The sequence below is a fragment of the Pelodiscus sinensis genome, chromosome 6 (genome assembly GCF_049634645.1).
Source record: "Pelodiscus sinensis isolate JC-2024 chromosome 6, ASM4963464v1, whole genome shotgun sequence".
Lineage (NCBI taxonomy): Eukaryota > Metazoa > Chordata > Testudines > Trionychidae > Pelodiscus > Pelodiscus sinensis.
This window is the reverse complement of record NC_134716.1, coordinates 24702868-24723930: the sequence shown is the minus strand read 5'-3', so window position 1 is coordinate 24723930 and position 21063 is coordinate 24702868.

Sequence of the window (21063 nt, the reverse complement as noted above, 5' to 3'; positions counted from 1 at the left end):
CTTCTGGGCCTGCCAGCACCTTTCTTTATGTAACTAAATGAATGTGACATGGAGAAATGTGCTCAGTCACCTCCCCTCCTGTCTTTTCTGCACCTGAAAATGCTACTGAAGAAACCTGGGCTGGAAATTCCTTCCAATCAGAATAGCATTTCCCTTCAAAGATACTTAGCCGTTTTAGGGCCCTTTTTAAAATCTCGCACAAGAATTAGCCTCCTTCAGAATATTTCACTAGTAACCACCACTGAGCACAAGCACACAATTAATTGTAATGCAAAAGTCAGATCTGTGAGGATATAAGTTCTACTATGATGGACATAGTAGAAGAACTTGTACAGAATACAGTAATAAACCAAAACAGAATCTTATGGGGCTTTGTTCATCTCTTATTGAAAACTAAAAAAAAAAAAAAAAAAATCCCTCCAGAGTGCAGCAGAAGATTGAGCCTCTAAAGAATAACCCTCATATGCTACATCTAGACTGCAATGCTATTTTGGGATACAGGGAGTATCCCAAAATAGCTATTCCACACCTTTGAGCATTGACTTAGAAATAACGGGCATGCTATTCCAGCATCCCTGCAACCCTCATTCCATGAGTGCTAAGGGACATTTTGGAATAGCACTTTATTTTGAAATTTGGCACTGTATATACAGCATAAAATTATGAAATAAACTATTTTGAAATTACTTCAAAATTCACCATGCAATTTGCATAGCTCAAATTGCGTAGCTGATTTCGAGGTAAGGGTGCATAATAGACACACCCACACAGAGTAGGAAAATCTCATTCTCAATTCTACATAAGTATTTTAGTTTAATCCTTTAAAATTAACTCATGTCCTCTGCAAACTCTCTCAAAGATAAGTCTCTCCTTCCTAGTACCTTCTCCTTCCAACATGCAAACAAAAATAGAGCTGGCAACTATCTAATCAAACAAAACCCAACACCCTTGCCTTCTGCTTTCTTGACACCTAGCCCTGCCCTCTCCATCACTCTGTCTGCCCCACTCTCCCTCACTTTCACTGGGCTGAGGCAGTGGGTTGGGGTGTTGGAGGTGTACAGGCTCTGGGCTGGGCCTGAGGGGTTACGAGTGTGGGAAGAAACTCTGGGCTGAAGCTGCGGTAGGGGTTCAAGAGCGGTTGCAAGCTCTGGGAGGGAATTTGGATCCGGGAGGGGGCTCTGGGATGCTGCAAGGTATTGCGATTCAGGAGAGGCTGTGAGTGCAGGCTCTGGGAAGGAGATTGGGTACTGGAGAGGACTCGGGACTGGGGCAGAGGTTGGGGAGCATTAGGGTTTAAGGCAAACAGGCTCCAATCAGTTCATGCTTACCTCAGGTGACTCCTGAGTGGTGGTGCAGCAGGGTAAGGCAGTCTCCCAGCTTGCCCTGGACCTATGGTACTCCCAGAAGAGGCTAGCATGTCTGGCTCCTGGGGGAGAGACACAGCTCTATGTGCTGCCCCCAAGCCCACTGACAGGGGGAGAAAAGGAAGCAGTTGCCCTGGAGCCTCGCAATTTAAAAGGGACCAGGACTCGCGATAGCAGCCAGAGCCCCAGGCCTTTTAAATCGCTGCCAGAGTGAAATGCGGCATACTCCAAGTCATTGTGAGAGTGGGAGGGAGTGTAGCATGGTCCGAGAAGCACTGAGGGCTGGCAGGCTTATCCCTGTGCCTCCTGCCTGAGGCCCCACCCTTCTGGGAGCACAAAACTGGCCCCTCCACCTTGCACAGAGGCTAGTGAGGCTGTTGGCCCCCCCGAATGCCCTACCTACAGGAACAATCCCCACGGTTCCCATTAGCCATTGTTCCTGGCCACTGGTAGCTGTGGAGTTGGCATTCGGAGTTGGGGCAGCATGAGGAGCTGCCTGGCCCACACTCTCAGGGGCTGCAGGGATGTGCCAGCCACTTCCGGGACTGATGTGAATCAGAACAGGTAGGGAGCCTGCCTTAGCACAACCTTACTGCCAGCATTCCCCTTCTCTCATTCTGAATTCAAACGGCTGGTTGACTCACTGCTAGGATAACTAACCCCAAACTTGACAGCAGTTTCTCATATGCCACTCACCCTAGCCTCCTTTCAAAGGCCTGGTTGGTGCTCCAGGCCAATTGTGTGAGCTTGAGATAAAGAATATTGTATCGCTCCCCAGCTCAGAGGAGGGCAGTTAAGGGTAGTCATGGGATACAAATTAGTCATGCTAGAAATATCAAATGGGTGGGTGGAACAGACAAGAATGATTAAAACAATCTGGGGCTTCAGACTGTCCCACTCCCATCCACGTACCATCAACCCTACTCTGACCATATGTCCCGGAAAATCCAAGACAGTCATGATTTTAAATGGCCTGTCCTGCTGGTCTTATAGAGTATTGAAATGTCCCAGGAATCAGTGGGTAGGGGAGAAAGCCGCACAGTTCCCCACCAATGCGGCTTGCACATGCTGCCATTTCCCGTCTGGGACGGCCTTGCAGCACTTCCTGGAGTCCTTCCCCTTTGCTCCCATTGGTCAGAATCTGACCAATGGGAATAAAGGGGAACGCCTTGCAGGGACTTCATCCCAGCTGGGGGAAGGGAATGGGTGATGCACAGAGTTTGGCCAATGGGAGCAAAGCGAAATGCCTTCAGAAAGTGCTGAGAGTCTGTGGCTGCTGTGGGTTCTGGAGGCGGCACGTCAGAACCTGAGCAGAGGGGTGGGGCTGGAGCTGGCTCGTCCCACAGGGTCCAGTGATGCACAGGCAAGGCAGTGACAGGGTTTGTGTGGTGGCAGGAGACATGGTTGCAGCACGAGCCCAGCCCCAGGTGTGTTCTGGGGGGCCCAGCGAGCTGCCGCCTGGCAAGAGGTGCCCCATGCTCAACGACGCCTACGTGAGGTGAGCGGCCCCGGTGATTAGGACCCTCCTGGTCGTCTGGCCTGGAGCATGACCAGCCTGTAACTAGGGGTTCAGGGCTGGTAGGATTTGTCCTCAGCCAGGCTGAGGCAGCCTCTAACCATCTGATTAACGGATCTGCACTGTACATGGCAAACTGAAACCTCCACACGTTATTACCGCTGGGACTAGGAACAACAGACTGCACCAGCTCCCCACAACAACCCCTTGCCTCTACGCACAGAGCCACCAGCACCAGCACATACTCTGCCCCTGCACACAGTGCCACCACACACACTGCCGTAGCGCCCAGCACCACGCCCACACTCTTTGCCCCTGCCCACAGTGCTACACCCACTCCTCCCCACACCCTGTTGTGCCCACCAGAGCCTGCTCACACATCCTGTTCCTGTGCCCAGTGTTACCACACATATCCTGCCCATGTAGTGCCACTTCCACACACCCTGCCACTACATGGAGTTTCTCCAGCACACTCACTCCATCATCCTAGGCACAGCACCACCAGCACACCCACCTCCTCACACACCCTACCTATGCACACTTCATCTCCACACACCCTCTCCCAATACAAAGTGCCACCACCATCTCCACACACACACACACACACACACACACACACACACACACACACACACGCGCACACACACACACACACTCACTCAGCACTACAATATAAACCATGTCCCCCCACACACAGTACATCATAGAATCATAGGACTGGAAGGGACCTCGAGAGGTCATCAAGTCCAGCCCCCCGCCCTCAAGGCAGGACCAAGCTCCGTCTACACCATCCCTGACAGATGTCTATCTAACCTGTTCTTAAATATCTCCAGAGAGGGAGATTCCACCACCTCCCTTGGCAATTTATTCCAATATTTGACCACCCTGACAGTTAGGAATTTTTTCCTAATGTCCAATCTAAACCTCCCTTGCTGCACTTTAAGCCCATTACTCCTTGTCCTGTCCTCAGAAACCAAGAGGAACAAATTTTCTCCTTCCTCCTCGTGACACCCTTTTAGATATTTGAAAACCGCTATCATGTCCCCCCTTAATCTTCTTTTTTCCAAACTAAACAAGCCCAGTTCATGAAGCCTGGCTTCATAGGTCATGTTCTCTAGACCTTTAATCATTCTCGTCGCTCTTCTCTGTACCCTTTCCAATTTCTCCACATCTTTCTTGAAATGTGGCGCCCAGAACTGGACACAGTACTCCAGCTGAGGCCTAACTAGTGCAGAGTAGAGAGGCAGAATGACTTCACGAGTTTTGCTTACAATACACCTGTTGATACAACCTAGAATCATATTTGCTTTTTTTGCAACAGCATCACACTGTTGACTCATATTCAACTTGTGGTCCACTATGACCCCTAGATCCCTTTCCGCCATGCTCCTTCCTAGACAGTCGCTTCCCATATTGTATGTATGGAACTGATTGTTCCTTCCTAAGTGGAGCACTTTGCATTTCTCTTTACTAAACTTCATCCTGTTTACCTCTGACCATTTCTCTAACTTGCTAAGGTCATTTTGAATTATGTCCCTATCATCCAAAGAAGTTGCAACCCCACCCAGTTTGGTATCATCTGCAAACTTAGTAAGTGTACCCTCTATCCCAATATCTACATCAGAACCACCACTGTTATCCCTTTCCAGCAGGATTTAGCACCGTTAACAACAACTCTCTGACTACGGTTATCCAGCCAATTATGCACCCACCTTATCGTGGCCCTATCTAAGTTACATTTGCCTAGTTTATCAATAAGAATATCATGCGAGACCGTATCAAATGCCTTACTAAAGTCTAGGTATATGACATCCACCGCTTCTCCCTTATCCACAAGGCTAGTTATCCTATCAAAGAAAGCTATCAGATTAGTTTGGCATGACTTGTTCTTCACAAACCCATGCTGGCTATTCCCTATCACTTTATTACTTTCCAAGTGTTTGCATATGATTTCCTTAACTACCTGCTCCATTATCTTCCCTGGGACAGACGTTAAACTGACCGGTCTGTAGTTTCCTGGGTTGTTCTTATTCCCCTTTTTATAGATGGGCACAATATTTGCCCTTTTCCAGTCTTCTGGAATCTCCCCTGTCTGCCATGATTTTTCAAAGATCATAGCTAAAGGCTCAGATACCTCCTCTATCAGCTCCATGAGTATCCTGGGATGCATTTCATCAGGACCTTGTGACTTGCTGACATCTAACTTTCCTAAGTGATTTTTAACTTGTTCTTTATGTATCCTATCTTCTAAACTTACCCTCTCTCTGCTTGTATTCACTACGTTAGGCACACCTCCAGACTTCTCGGTGAAGACCGAAACAAAGAAGTCATTGAGCATCTCCGCCATTTCCAAGTTTCCTGTTACTGCTTCTCCCTCCTCACTGAGCAGTGGGCCTACCCTTTCCTTGGTCTTCCTCTTGCTTTTACTGTATTTATAAAAGGTCTTCTTGTTTCCCTTTATGCCTGTAGCTAGTTGATCTCATTTTGTGCCTTTGCCTTTCTAATCTTGCCCCTGTATTCCCGTGTTGCTTGCCTATATTCATCCTTTGTTATTTGTCCTAGTTTCCATTTTTTATATGACTCCTTTTTTATTTTGAGATCATGCAAGATCTCCTTGTTAAGCCAAGCTGGTCTTTTGCCATATTTTCTATGTTTCCTACACAGCGGAATTGTTTGCTTTTGGGCCCTTAACAATGTCCCTTTGAAATACTTCCAGCTCTCCTCAGTTGTTTTTCCGTTCAGGTCTTGCTTCCCATGGGACCTTACCTACAAGTTCTCTGAGCTTATCAAAATCTGCCTTCCTGAAATCCATTACCTCAATTGTGCTGGTCTCCCTTCTACCTTTCCTTAAGATCATGAACTCTATTATTTCATGATCACTGTCCCCCATACTGTCTTCCACTTTCAAGTTCTCAACTAGTTCTTCCCTATTTGTTAAAATCAAATCCAGAACAGCTTCTCCTCTGGTAGCTTTTTCAACCTTCTGAAACAGAAAGTTGTCTCCAATGCAGTCCAGAAACTTATTGGATAGCCTGTGCCCCGCTGTGTTACCTTCACTCAGAAGAGCACCTTCACTCAGCACAGCAGTGCCTCCTTCGGGGCCCAACCCCATCCCAAATGCTAAAGGGTGGTGAGAGGAGTTCTTAGAGGGGTAACATGACCCACTTCTGGACCAATCACCTGCCCTGAAACTCCCTTTGATTGGTCCAATCTGCTGTCAGGGCAGTTCTATGTGGCACAAACATATTCCTATCGGCAGAGGACAGTGGGAAGAGTTCTTAGAGGGGTCACATGACACCGTTTATTTCCAGTCACGTGTCCATCTTAACCCCGGAAGTACTACCTCCAGGGGTGGGACTTTGTGACAGGTGGGTGGGGCCTAAGGGATTAGGGGGTGTGGCCAGTGAGGCCAGGGATATGGCTAATGTGCCCTCCTTTTGTTTCAGAAAATATGGTCACCGTACATCAATCCCCAACTCCACCTGGAATGGCTGAGGGCTATTCCAAATAAGATTCATGCCTGCTTCCCTGCAACCACTCAGATACCTAAGAAAGCAACTAGTTTCCAGGAGAAGTTAAACAATTATATTACACAAGAAACACACAAAACATTGTTGTCTGATTTAACAATCAGAATGCAAGGGCAATGTAAGGAACCAACTTTGTCCTGGCTAAAAGGCCAATAAACAAGAACACATCAAAGATTGCAACAATCATCATTAGAAGACTGTAACAGAGGTATTTGAGAGCAGTGGATAGGGAATTGCATTGCGTTTACTGGTGGCAATACATTGCTACTGTGAAGCTGAGACTCTACAGATGCATCTGTGATATCATAGCTATGATGGCATTACCCCAAGATGTGAAGTTAGATGACACTCAGAGGAGGGTTTAGTATTGTGTTTTGAGCCGTCACTTCCCTAAATTAAGTTAGCTATATTGACCGAAGTTTTCTTCCTTTGACATAGGTACCTCCGCAATGGGGGGTAGGACAGCATTGCTCAGTCAGTTTGAGATGCAGGTTTTCACAGTCCTTCCTGATGTAGCTATGTCATATTAATCTTTAAGTTTTGCTCAAGCCTAGAGTGGCAAGCTGTGAGTGCTCTTAGCAATGATGAAGCCATTTGTATTATTTCCCCCTGATTTAAGTCAAGAAAGATAGCTAAGGGTATGTCTACACTACAAAGTTAATTAGAACTAACAGACATTAGTTCGAATTAACTTTCATAGGCGCTACACATACAAACCGCTAGTTCGAACTTAATTCGAACTAGCAGAGCGCTTAATTCGAACTAGGTAAACCTCATTCCACGAGGACTAACACCTAGTTCGAATTAAGCAGTTCGAATTAAGGGCTGTGTGGCCACTTAATTCGAACTAGTGGGAAGCTAGCCCTCCTCAGCTTTCCCTGGTGGCCACTCTGGGCACAACCAGGGAAACTCGTCTGCCCCCCTCCCGGCCCCGGAGCCTTTAAAGGGGCACGGTCTGGCTATGGTGCCCGTGCCAGGTGCAAGCCTGCCAGCACCCAGCCAGCAGACCCTGCATCTGGCACGGCACGAACCAGCCACCCGCTGCCACCCAGCCCTCCGCCTCTTCCCGGGACCAGGCTGGCGGCTCCCGGGAGCCTGCCCGGGTCCGCAAGAGGCGGGCACCCACCTGGTCTAGTGTGGAGAACGTGGACCACATCCACGACGTCCGCACTAGGCACAGGAAAGTGGCCGTCTAGGGCAGGATAGCTGCCAGCCTGGCCACCCAGGAGCAGGTTTGCATGAAAATCAGGGTGGTCCAGTGAGACCCCCGACCCTGAGCCCTGAGCTTAAAATGGCCATACTGGGTCAGACCAAAGATCCATCTAGCCCAGTAGCCTGTCTGCCGACAGTGGCCAACACTAGGAACCCTGGAGGGGATGGACCGAAAGAATGACCAAGCCATTTGTTTCGTGCCATCCATCTCCAGCCTTCCACAAACTTTGGGCAGGGACACCATTTCTACCCCCTGGCTAATAGCATTCCATGGACCCAACCTCCATGAATTTATCTAACTTCTCTTTCAGCTCTGTTCTAGTTCTAGCCTTCACAGCCTCCTGCAGCAAGGAGTTCCACAGGTTGATTATTTGCTTTGTGAAGAACAACTTTCTGTTATTAGTTTGAAGCCTGCTACCCATTCATTTCATTTGGTGTCCTCTAGTCCTTCTATTATGGGAACTAATGAAGAACTTTTCTTTATGCACCCTCTCTACACCACTCATGCTTTTATAGACCTCTATCATATCCCCCCTCAGTCTCCTCTTTTCTAAGCTGAGAAGTCCCAGTCTCTTTAGCCTCTCTTCATATGGGACCTGTTCCAAACCCCTGATCATTTTAGTTGCCCTCCCCTCTCCCACCCTCTCTCTTCCCCTCTCCCACCTCCTTTTCCCTATCCCCCCGAGTTTTGTTCAATAAAGAGAGTTTCTATTTTTGAACACACGTGTCCTTTATTTTGTACATCAGGAAGGGAGGCTAGGGAGGGGTAAGTGGAAGAACGTGAGGGAGGAATGGGGTACGAGCCCCTGATGGGGAGGACTGCGGTGGGTCCTCAAATTGGGGCACTCCAAGACAGGACTGCTTTGCAGGCGGGGAACCCCTGAGAACTGTCTGTCCGGGGTGGGGGTCGGGACCCTTTAAGCACAGCCCTCTGCTAGCCTGAGACAGCAGCTCCACGCTCTAAGTCCTAATCTGATGCCCTGCCGGCACTGCTTCCAGCCATCCTTAACCTCGGTTCAGGGTCCACTCAATGTGGACATGCTAGTTCGAATTAGCAAAATGCTAATTCGAACTAGTTTTTAGGTCTAGATGCACTAATTCGAATTATCTTAGTTTGAATTAACTAATTCGAATTAAGTTAGTTCGAATTAGTGCTGTAGTGTAGACATACCCTAAGATATGGCCTCATAGGAGGAAGAGCTGCAGGGTCAAAGTGTATACTTTTCAAAGCTATTAAGTAGTTAACTGATTTTAAAAGGAGTATCAAAAATAAAATATATTAAAGAAGTAAAATGAATTAAAACCATGTATCTAAATTTTCAGAAAGTTTTAAATCTTTAAAAGACTTGTTAAAAACAAGCAAAGAATGCATTCTTCAGTACGCTTAGAAACCTAGGACAGAGCATTTTTTTGCAAGGGAAAAGCAATAGAAAAGTGAAATCCTTTATAGCCTGAAAAAGAAACTGGCCAGACTAGCTTCACTGTTTAAACTGCGCAAATTGGGGCTGGGGGGAAAATGACATAAATACTGAAAACTAAGCCATCACATTTTTTAATAATTTAAAAAAGATGAGTTTGCAGTTAAATATGTATTTTTTTTAAGTTTGCATTTGTAATAACCTTTTAGAAACTTCAAATAAGATCTCCTCACAAGTTTTGTCCTTTTCAGTTTGGCAGACCAGTTGCTATTTAAAAAAAAATCAAAACTGTTTTTAATGGAGCTAAAATTAGCACAACTTTTTGCATGTAGCAAACCACTTCCTTTTAGATAGCTCCTTGACTTTGTCTCAGAGGAATTTTACCTTGTTAATTAAGTGGTTGGTGATTATCACACCAAAATATCTTCAGTTTTGCACTCTCAGTACAAGTGTTGCTTTGATGTCAGAACAGAGCTGGGAATAGCATTCCTGAGTTAACTGTTATTGCGGGACCAGAAAACTGACAAAAGGGATATTTTCCCCCTATTTGTGCAAGACTAGTATAACCCAAGACTGCTTATTAGATCGGTAGTTGAATAGCACAGAATGACATGGACAATATTAATTTCTAGGTACTATCAGAATTGTGGTTCTGTGGAAAATACTGATACCATTTGTAATACATTAGCTAGAGTTTGCTTCTGTCCTTTGTTGATAGAACCAGACTCAAATATGAAGGCCAAGAGAGACCATAGCATTCATCTCATCTGACTTCCTGCATATCACAGACATACAGATCATACCCACCCATTTCTGTAATAGCCCCATAAACTTTGGATAAGTTACTGCAGTCCCTAGACCATGATGTAAAGATTTCAAGTTTAAGAAAACCCACCATTTACTATAGTAGTGACACATGCTGCAGAAGGAAAAAAAATCCCTAAATCCATGGTCTCTTTCAATCTGATCTGGGGGAAAATGCCTTCTGAACTTCAAATATGTTAATCCATTAGACACAGAATATGAGACATCCTAACAGTCAGACTACCTGGAAAAGAACTGACAGTACTTACTCAGAACCCTCCCCATCTAGTGTCCCACATCAAATCATTCCTTTAGGGTTTGCATAAAGTGAGGGAAGGGAGAAAGATTCTTATATTTGATTTTTATGAAACAGCGAAATATCTAAAGAAAAAAATCCATTTTTACCTTACACACATTAAAATCCTGGGTTGCCACCAATTGCAAATACTTTCTTTTAGGTTTAAAAATGATATAGGTGTTTTAGAATTCTTATGCATGCAGATTAGTCTTTTTATTAATTAATGTTTTAATAACTACCACTCCCCTTCATTGGGGGTGATGTGAAAAGGGGCACCTGCTTGCGTGCATCAGAAAGGCATGCCCCATTTATTTCCTACCGGTATATTATTTCATTACCTAATTTGGCCATGACTAGTCCACCATGAACTGATCTTCATTATTTTTGTATAGGTTTAACTCCAGTCTTCACCACAGCCTCATTAGCTTACAAGAGCCCAAGAGTAGATTCTACTTTGTTCAGCAAAATAATGCAGGTATTTTTGGTCTTATCCTGCAGCAATATTCCTGGGAGGTTTCTCTGAGTAATGAGTTTATCAGAACTGCCAGGATTGTCTCTATGAGCACATATATTTTATATATGAGATATTTGTAAAGAATCATTTGTTAGTATCATCTTGGATTTTATTCGAGGCAGAGGGAAGAACAGAACTCTGACCTAAAATTCAAATGGATTCCAAACTTATACATTTTAGATTAATTATTTCCCACGTTCACATGCCTCTGCAGTACTTGGGCCAGATCTTCAGTTGGTGTAGTCTGTGTAGTTCCATTAAAGTCAATGGATCTATATTGAAATATGCCTGCTGAGCCTGAATCCTTTTAGACCAGTAGCATAAGATAGCAAATATGTGAAAAAATACCCTATTTGTGATCTATTATAGGTTCTTGTACTGCCTTCACTACCATTAATCATTTCACTCCTCAACCCCTTTTACGTGGGGTTGGAGAAACCCATAATTTTTTACCACTTCTTCCAATGATCTCAGAGTTCTTGTCCTATTCTCCACAGACATTTCTTGACTGTGTCTTTCCATCACATCTTCAGTCTTTTCTTCAATACTTTCTCTGATGGCCTTCATTCTTCCATTCCTATCATATGAACAACTGACTTCTATTGTGCCCTCTCTTCACCCTTGTTACCGGAAGTTGCATGTTCATGTTCCTCCTGACTGCTTTCATTCACCTTCTGTCTACCCTCTGGTAGCGTGCCATTATCTTCTGTATATTTTCTTAGAAGCAGAGGGTTGGAAGAGACCTCAGGAGGTCACCGAGTCCAACTACCTGCTAAAAGCAGGAGCAACCCTTACTAAACCATCCCAGCCAGGCCTTTGTCATGCTGGGACATAAAACCCTCTATTCCACTACCTCCCTAGATAACCCATTCCAGTTCATCATCACCCTCCTAGTTTTTCCTAATATCCAACCTAGATTTCCCTCACTGCACCATGAGACGACATTGATCATCATTCTGTCATCCGTCACCACTGAAAACAGCCTTTCTCCATCCTCTTTGGAATCCCCCTTCAGGTAGTTGAAGGCTGCTATCAAATCCCCCCTCACTCTTCTCTTTTGCAGACTAAAGAAACCCAAATCCCTCAGCCTCTCCTTATAGGTCATGTGTATCCAGCCCCCTAATCATTTTTGTTGCTCTCCGCTGGACTCTCCAATATGTCCACATTCTTTCTGTAATGGAGAGCCCAGAATTTGATGCCATACTCCACGTGACCTCACCAGTGTTGCATAAAGGGATATAATCAGTTCCCTAGATCTGCTCGCAACACTCCCCTAATACACCCTGATATGCCATTAGCCTTCCTGGTTACAAGGGCACACTGTTGATTCATATCCTCCTTCTCATCCACTGCAATCCCTAGGCCCTTTTTGCCTAACCGTTGTTTATTCAGTGTAAACCAGTAGGGCTTGGGGAGGGGAGCCTCCCCCTCAGGGTCAATGGGAAGCCACTCCGCCCCACTACTCCCTGCTTAGTTTCTTGGGGACCTAACTGTGGTCTTCAGCTCTGCAGGGCTGGTGGAAGGTCAATAATGGGTCCAGAGCCCAGGCCCCTGGTGAGGGCAGGATGGTAAACAAACAGTTCTGCGCCCAGGCACACAGTTTAAGGTAGGGCAGCAAACAGGTAAAGAGTTCAGAACCCCAAGTCTCAGTTTTAGACAGGGCCACAGGCAAAGAGTTCAGTGGTCCAAACCTCAGTTTGGGGCAGGGCCGCAAGCAAAGAGTTCAGAAGCCAAGCCCTTGCACAGAGTGGGGCAGCAGGTAAATAAACAGTTCAGCAGTCTTAATATGCACACCCAGAAGGTCCCCTTGCTCAGGTGGGGGGTCCGGCAGGTGCAGGCTTTGTACCTGTACCAGCCGAGGGGGAAGACTGCCACCCAAGAGTAGGGTGGCAGAGGGGCACAGGGCAACCCACTCTACTGCGTCCCAGCCCAGGGCCCTAGTAGCAGCAGAGCAGTCTGCTACTGGGTCGGGGGGATCCGCTCTGCAACACACCGCCCCGATTCTGGCCCAGCCAAACGATGGTCAGCTACCTCTGGGCTTCTTCCCTTCTCCCCCTCAGTTAGTACCTGTGTTCAGTACAGGTCTTCTGGGCTTTATAGCTCTTAAACCCCCAGCCAGGCAGCAGTCCCTTTAGTCCATTGTCCAGTTGGGGCCCCAGCTGTCAATGCCAGTCCTCCACTTATCCTGGCTTGAGCTCCTCTTTTGGGTGCATAGGAGAGACTTCTGGCTCCTTCTATCTCTGGGCTCGCACTGGCCTCTCTGCAGGCCTTTTATATCTCTGGCCCCGCCTCCTGGCTTCTGGTCAGGTGGTCACTAGAGCCAAGTGCTGCCCACCAAGGCTCAGGGAGGGGCACAGTCACTCCGCCCCATTACATCCAGTTGGTCCCCAGCATGTAGCAGTGCTTTGGATTCTTCTGACCAAAGGGCAGGACTCTGCACTTGTCCTTGTTCAACCTCATCAGATTTCTTTTGACCCAACCCTCCAATTTGTCTAGGTTACTCTGGATCCTATCCTTACCCTCCAGCATATCCCTATCCCTACTCTCCCTCGGCTTAGTGTCATCTGCAAACTTGTTGAAGGTGAATTCCATCCCCTCATCCAGGTCTTTTTGTCTTCCATCTCTCTAAGACTCATTGTTCCCAAATTATAGAGCAAACAGGATCAAACACAGGCAGCATATACTTTCTTTTGTTTTATTTAATTGCAGTTCCAAGCACTCCTGCCATCTCCCCTACTACCATCCATGTGCAGTGGGATCCTCTTTCAAATCTCCAGAACTCTCTACAGTGGCACTAAGTGAAGTTCCCATGAATAGAAATTCATCCTTCTAACTCAGCTTGTGTGAAACTTCAATCAACAGCTCTTCTTCCTTACCTGCTGTTGCGGAGTGTCCTGCCCTGCACCGTTCAGCCCTGGGGTCGGGCCTTTGCCCCCATGGGCCTTGCAGCCTAGTCCCCAGCAAACTGCAGGCCCAGAGGCCTAGTCCATAATCACTGCAGGCCCTGAGGCCTAGTCCAGGCTCTGGGGTAGGGGAGTCCGGGCCCTCCCTCTCCACCAGACCCCAACCCAGGCCCCTATTAGTGGTGGGTGCTTCCCACCACTGGTTCGTTGGGGAGTTCTCCCCGAAACGCACCAAGCCCACCGGGAGTTCCCTGCCCCGTCACTTCCTACCCCAGCCCCCGGTCCGGCTGAGACCCCACCTGCAGAAGCGGTGCTGGTAGCAGCTGTGACGGTGCTAGGCTCCACATCTGTGGCAGCGGCACCGGGGTTGTCCACTGTGGCAGGGCGGGTTGCCCTTCAGGGTCGGCGTTGTGGTCGCGCTTGGTCTGGGGACAGCAGCGGTGAGGGCAGCTGGTTCGGCGGCTCTTGCTCTGGCGGCAGGTTCCATGGCTCCAGCGTCTGGTCTGGCTGTGGCTCCAGAGGTGGGGCAGGAGCTCCTCCCTCCCCAGAGGCCAGCAGCAACTGAGCGGTCTCCCTGGCCTTTATACCTGGCCCGCAGTTGGAGCCCACCCAGCACTGCTGTGGGGGCAGGGCCTGCATATCCCAGCAGGCTTCCCCCTTGGCCAGTGCAGGGCTGGGCCACCCTGTCACACTTGCGTAATATCAGGGTTTTTTGTGTTTTCCTTTGAACCTTGCTTTTCAAATAGATGTCCACTCACATACTCTCACATGACCGGGAAGTGGGCAATCATGCCTACTAGTCCAGTGTTTCTCAATCAGTGGTACGAGTACCCTTCGGGGTACTCAAGAGAAGACTGGGGGGAGTACATCAACAACTGAAATTTGGAGAAAACTATTTTTTTAAGTTTTACAGCTTTGTTATTTTTGCACTTTTTCACCCAACAATTTCATCGCCAGCCAGGCTACAATTAAGTTGTTTAAACAAATGTGTTGCAATGGTAGAAAAAAATTGTGTGTCTGAAAATTGGAGGTACCGGGGAGTACTTTTAATTTTTTTTTAAAAGGGGGTACTTTATAAAAAAAAAAAGGTTGAGAATGACTAGTAACTAGTCAGAGTAGGAGTCAGACCTAATGTTTAGTACAGGAGTTGATAGCCAGAACTCTGGTCAGGTTATTCGGTCCAACTCTGATATAAGAGCCAGAGGTTAGAACTCAAGAATCAGAGCCAAGAGTCAGAACTAGGTTATCTGGAATAAGGCAAGCGAGATGAAGCAGGAACTACTGCAGCTCTGAGCAAATGCTGAGTTGTTGCGGATTGTTCCAGCCAATCAGGTGGTGCAGCCTTTCAGGCAGCCTACTGTAGCCCAGATGAATTTGTTAGGTTGCCTGGAGACTAACTCTGCTGCAGAATCTGACAGATGCCATGTGTACCAATTCCTCTTTCTTATGAGACAAAAGGGCCAGATCATTGGCACACATTTTTCTCTGGGTCTTCACAAGCTCCGGTCTACTGCCAATTAACTCCATAACAAGAATGAAAAGTAGTGAACTAAACATACTCTCTCGTCTCAATCCTACTTTTACCTCCAAAACTTTTTACATTCTAGGCATTAATACCACATTAACTCTTGATCCTTGATATAGCTCCTCTCTCAACACCATTTCTTGCAGCCCAACTCCCATCCCTCTCAATACACCCAACACCAGGCACTATAGAAGCAAGTTATAAGACTTGGCTGTGTCTACACTGGGCCACTTATTCCGGAAAATCAGCCGCTTTTCCGGAATAAGCTGCGAGCTGTCTACACTGGCCCTTGAATTTCCGGAAGAGCAACGATGCTCTACTGTACAAAATCAGCCGCTATTCCGGAAAAACTATTCTGCTCCCACTCGGGCATAAATCCTTATTCCGGAACACTGTTCCAGAAAAGGGGCAGTGTAGACAGCCCTGTAGTCTTTTCCGGAAAAATGCCCGATCGCGAAAATGGCGATCGGGGCTTTTTTCCGGAAAAGCGCATCTACATTGGCCACAGATGCTTTTCCGGAAAAGGGGCTTTTCCGGAAAAGCAGCCTGCCAATGTAGACGCTCCTTTTCCGGAAAAACTGAAAACGGAATAGTATTCCGTTTTAAGCAGTTCCGGAAATTCATGCCAGTGTAGACACAAGCCCTTCAGTATCAGTACATGTTACATAGCAGGTAGGCTGTCAATTTATCCTTTTTTGAACTTCAGTCTAATTGCATATTGTTGTTTGTATAGTAAACCTTTCCTTCTGACAGCCATGTTGCTCCTTTCCTGTATTTGCATTTACTTTGCGCCTTAATAGGGAACGTTTGTATCATTTGCATCACCCTTACCCTTCCAAAGATGCACAAATCAACCCCATGCATCAGTAATCTGACATCCTACTTTAATCACAGCAAACATATAGTAGTGTATGTATAATCATAGTAATCTATGTGTTTTAAATCAGCTAAATGTAAATGTGTGCATCTAGGAAAAGGAATGTAGGGATAATTACAGAATGGGAGGCAGTAACTCTGAAAAAGATTTGGGGAATGTGTGGGTAATCAGCTGACTGACTTCCCAGTGTGATGCTATTGGGCAAAAGAGTCAAGACAATTTTGGGATGAATAAATAACAAGCGTAAGGGGCTTTTATGGGCTGCCTTTCCCTTCAGGGCAGCTCATCATTAACAGAAGAACTCAGCCCATCTCTGTCTGTCTTGGCAGCACGGGGTTTCAACAATCTGAGTGACTGGCAACTGGTGGTGCCTCTCACCTCACTGTTTAAGGTTGTCAGGATCCCTACCATACTTTCTTATGTGATTTCAACTATCGCCAACCTTGTACTTATCCAGCTGACTCGCCACATACATCTATTCTGTCACTTCTGTAATGAATGAACCAACAATCGTGATCTACTTTATTTATAATTCAAAATACAGAGGAAGCACATTGTTGCCTGATCTATTGCTTAATGAATTTCCAAATAACCCTAAGGTTTGGTAAACACTTGTCCCAAGATCCAGCTGTCCAACCGGGGACCCAAACATACAGAGTTTAACACTCACACTTAAGAAAACTCTCTGCCCCTGAAATAATTTTATTAACATGTTTATCAAAGTTACAAATGGTAGATAAAGCAGAATGAGCATCTCTATCTGAGCGTATATATACATACACAATTCCCTGTAAAACAACCCGAAGTTCTCATCATCTTCCAACTCATCGTCATTTTCCTCATCACTACCAACAGTGGTCATCTTCCTGGCAACTCCCAAAGCATGCGGGCTGGGAGATAACTTTTTTAACAATATGGGTTTCATCCCCTTTCCTTATCTGTAAATCGTCACACTACCAATGGTGGGGTGCCCTTCTCCCATAGGTTACTAGTCCATTTGCCTCAGGGTCATTAGCATAAAGGTGCATTAGTTACCATAGCATTTTCACAGTCAGACAACTGCTAACACCTTATGTCTGCAAAATCTTCAGAATACTCTCAACAGCTTTAACTGGTACATCACAGCATATATTTCCTGAGTATCAGCAGTTTTAGCACACTTACTTCACACAGCATTCTATCTTAGGATATCTTGTGAAACTGGGTCATGGCTATCTCATGATAGCTTGTGATCTAGGGTCACTTACTGGTTAACTGCTTATAAATGGATCTGATGCCTCCTTTCGTTAAGCTATTGTCTTACAGGCCTAAGACCCTCAGGCTCATTACTTTATTGCCCTAATTTAGCAAATACCTGAACTTATAGACTACAACAAAGAGATGGGGAAGAGGAAGATTGATCTGAAGAGAGCATGTCAGTAGCAATATAAGTAACTATCCCAAAGTGGCTTTCCCTAGATTCACAAATCTAGGGATAATCACTGGGCTGTGGGAAATCTTGGTTCAAGTCCCTACTTTGCCTAAAGGGGAGAAGAAATGTGAACAGTGATCAGCTAACTCTTAGGTAAATGCCATAGCCACTGGGTTGAAAGGTATCCTGAATTGGGGCTCCCTTCATCCCTCCTGAACACAGCTGGATTTGGCGAGTTAAACAGAGGAATGTCTAGCCTTCCCCAGTTTGTGCATTGCTCTGAAGCTTGCATATCCAGATACCTGCTGTGGGAATGGGGTGCACAAGCAGAAATCTAAGCACTTAGGGAACTTTTAATGCAAAATTGTGGGCACTGAACAAATTTAAGCACAGGCAGGGTACAGAAGCTATTAAACTTGAGTTTTGTGAAATCCCAGAATCAGGCCCTATCACCTAAAGCAGCAGCGAGGCCCCTAAATCCTTTCAAGCAGTTAGCTTGTAGGGACTGCTTTTTGCTGATCTCAACCCAGATGCTGGTTTTGGAGATGCAATGTAATGCTCACAAATAATCACTGCTTTACTTTATTTTTATGACCTTGCCAGAAACTACAGACACAGAGCATTGACGACTTCTCAGATAAAAATAGAAGATTTGACTTTAAGTGTATTGGACTTAGGAGTCAAATAATTTTGTTGGCTTCTCATTGTCTTCGATTAAAGTACGATCAGGACTTTGATTAAAACTCCATTGGGGACACTTATGCTCCATTATTAAAGGAAACTCAAAAAGTACAAAATTATGCTATCAAAAGTTAGTTTTAATTTCAACAGAAGTAATCAGAATCTCTTGAAAACACTGAAACATTAAAAAAATGAATTACTGGTTAAAAGTACGTCTCTTTTATAATTAGTTATAACAAACAACAACAACAAAAAGTTTCTAGTGACATGAATGTGGTATTTAAGTAGCAACCTACTTTTGATAAGCCTTTATTTTCCATGTAGTGCATTTTTAAATCACTAATAACTCTGCACTTTGGAGAGAAGCATTATTATTAATTATTATTATAATAATTAGTTTTGTAATTGTATACTATCAAACTCACTCCTAGATAGCACTGGTTTTTATTCTTCCCTTTTTTATTGCTTTGTGAATGTAAACAAGTTTACTACCAGAACATATGAGATTTGGAGGATATTCACATATTTTGGAAGATGCTGAAATTCAGGCAGATCCAAACCTGCACAAGGTCAATTTCATTCTCTCACTCATAAAATTACTCCAAAGACCAGATACATATTACAGATCAGAAAGCAAAATTTTTCCCTTGGTTTTTTTTTCCAACAGTCAGCTATCATTGTTAGTACTGAATTTTGCAGTAGAGAAATATTATGTGATTGTCTTCCATGATTTTTGCTATGTACTGTTTGTTACATGATATAATGTTCTAAAAGGAACTCTAATGATAATTGTAAAATACATCTTTTTAGCACTCATAATATCAGTGTTTCAGAATATAAAACCAATGAGTACAATAGGTGGTAAAATAATTTTTTGCTTTTTATGTACCAGACAAAAATGCAATATTCTGTGGATATTTAGGCAAACATGATGTTTAATCCAAAATTATTCTGAAGTTGAAAATATTTACCAATTTTTAAATGCAAATTTTCAGGCAAATCCCACTAAGAAATTTAATTACGTGGGGATTTAGAAACAGTTTAAAACATACACAAATGCTGACATAGAAAGATGAACTTCAGGTCATTCTGAAATGAAGAGTTCTGTCCTTCAGTATGCATAAAGTCTTAACAAAATAAAAGTATGCAAATAGGAGACAGTATATTTATCTTGAGAAAGGAACAACTTTTAAAATATAATCAAGCTGAAATATTGCAAAACGAGATCTACTGCAACAATAATTTAAGGTAATAGCAGCGATGTCATTTAAGCAATTTGCACACCATATATTTCCCTGCTGTGTTTGCAAGATTACCTCGTGAATCATTGAGATCCATAACTCAAAACACTTTTGATTTACATTTGCCTGAGACCTAAAGGCAAGAAAGGACACTACAGATAAGACAAATAACTTGATGATGTAGTAGCTACAATAAAGAAAAGGCTGCCTTTCCCCAACCGGCTAAAGTTAGCACCAAATATATTCTTGCAACCTATCATGTAGATATATTGGATGTTAAAAGATTGTCTGGCTCAGTTTGAAAAAAGTTTCAGCGTATAATTATGTGTCTAAGAGTGCAGGAGAGAGAACTTACAAGGGCTCTGGAGGAGGATTGCAGTATTAAAATCATTTTAACAAACTCAGGCCTACTTTTCAGAAGTGCTGAGCTCCACAGTTCCTATTATTTCATTTGGGGATGTGGGGCTCATCACTTCTGACAAGCAGACCTTTAATTTCTATTTAATTTCATTCCGTTTAGATTCTCATCCCTTACTTTTAAAATTCTATTCTATATAGGGTCTTATACTATATTCATCACTGCATTATCAGAGTGCCTTACATCTGTCTCGAGTTATTTCTCTCATTCTCTCTTCCTCTCCCCAAAGTGTGTATTTTGGAGTGTTTTGTTGTAGTGTTGATTTTTATAAAAGTCTGCTCGGAACATGCAGCAATTAATGGGGTGGCAACTGCATTTCGGCCCGGACCGCCAAGCTTTTTTTTTTTTCTCTCCCCTGCCCCTTAGTATCGGCACCTTTTTTGTTTACAAAAAAAGAACTCCGTGTGTGTGTGTGTGTGTGTGTGTGTACACACACACACACACACACACACACACACACACACACACACACACACACACACACTTTTCTGCATATTTAGGTTAGAGAAGACATACTCACAGAAATGTGCCTTGTAGTTGGAGTGAACTGTGGTAAAGTTTATAGCGAGCCTTTGTTTCTGTCTTGGACCAGTCCTGTGATAACTGTGGCCCCTCCATATAGTTAAAAGCTCAGTTGTACCAGGAGGATTGGAGTTAATGACCAGTGTCCTCTTCCTGGAGCATTAAGCAATCTTTTCTATATACCAGTCATTGAATAAAGCGATAAGGACCAAGACCTGACATTTGTCATTACTAGCTTTTTAGAGAATAGAAAGTCAAGTTTGGTTTGTTCATGATAACTAGTGTTGCTGAAGGGGCATGCTGGAACTATACACCAGGAATATTAAAAAAAAAAAAGGAGTCTGTAACATGGTGAGGCTCACCACTGGGGCGCCTCCTGCTGGTCACTCTGGGAATTAGCTTCTTGGTGCTGGAACACCCCCTTCTGGCTGGTGTCTCCCTGTGTCTCTGCACTCTGTGGTCCTTTCCTTCTGGGAACCCCCAACTCCCCTTGCCACAGTGACCCACTGCCAGTCTTCATCTAGCCCCTTACCTCAGGGGCAAACTGCAGTCTGAAATGGCCACTCATCATTGGCAAGTGGGTGTGGACTTGCTGCCTTTGCCTTCCCTGGTTGCGCCTCTGCAACCCAAATAGTTTCAAGCCTTGTCTCAGGACCCGAAGTCTGGGAGTGAGGCGAAGCCAGGCCAGAGTTCCCCAGCACTACCCTGTCTCAGAAGCCACCCACTTCACTGGCAGCCAGGTCCCTCCTGCTCCACAGCCAGAGCAAGAGTGTGGCTGTCTCTGCCCTCTAGGAACCTTTATTTATAGTGCCCTCAGCTGAGCCCTAAT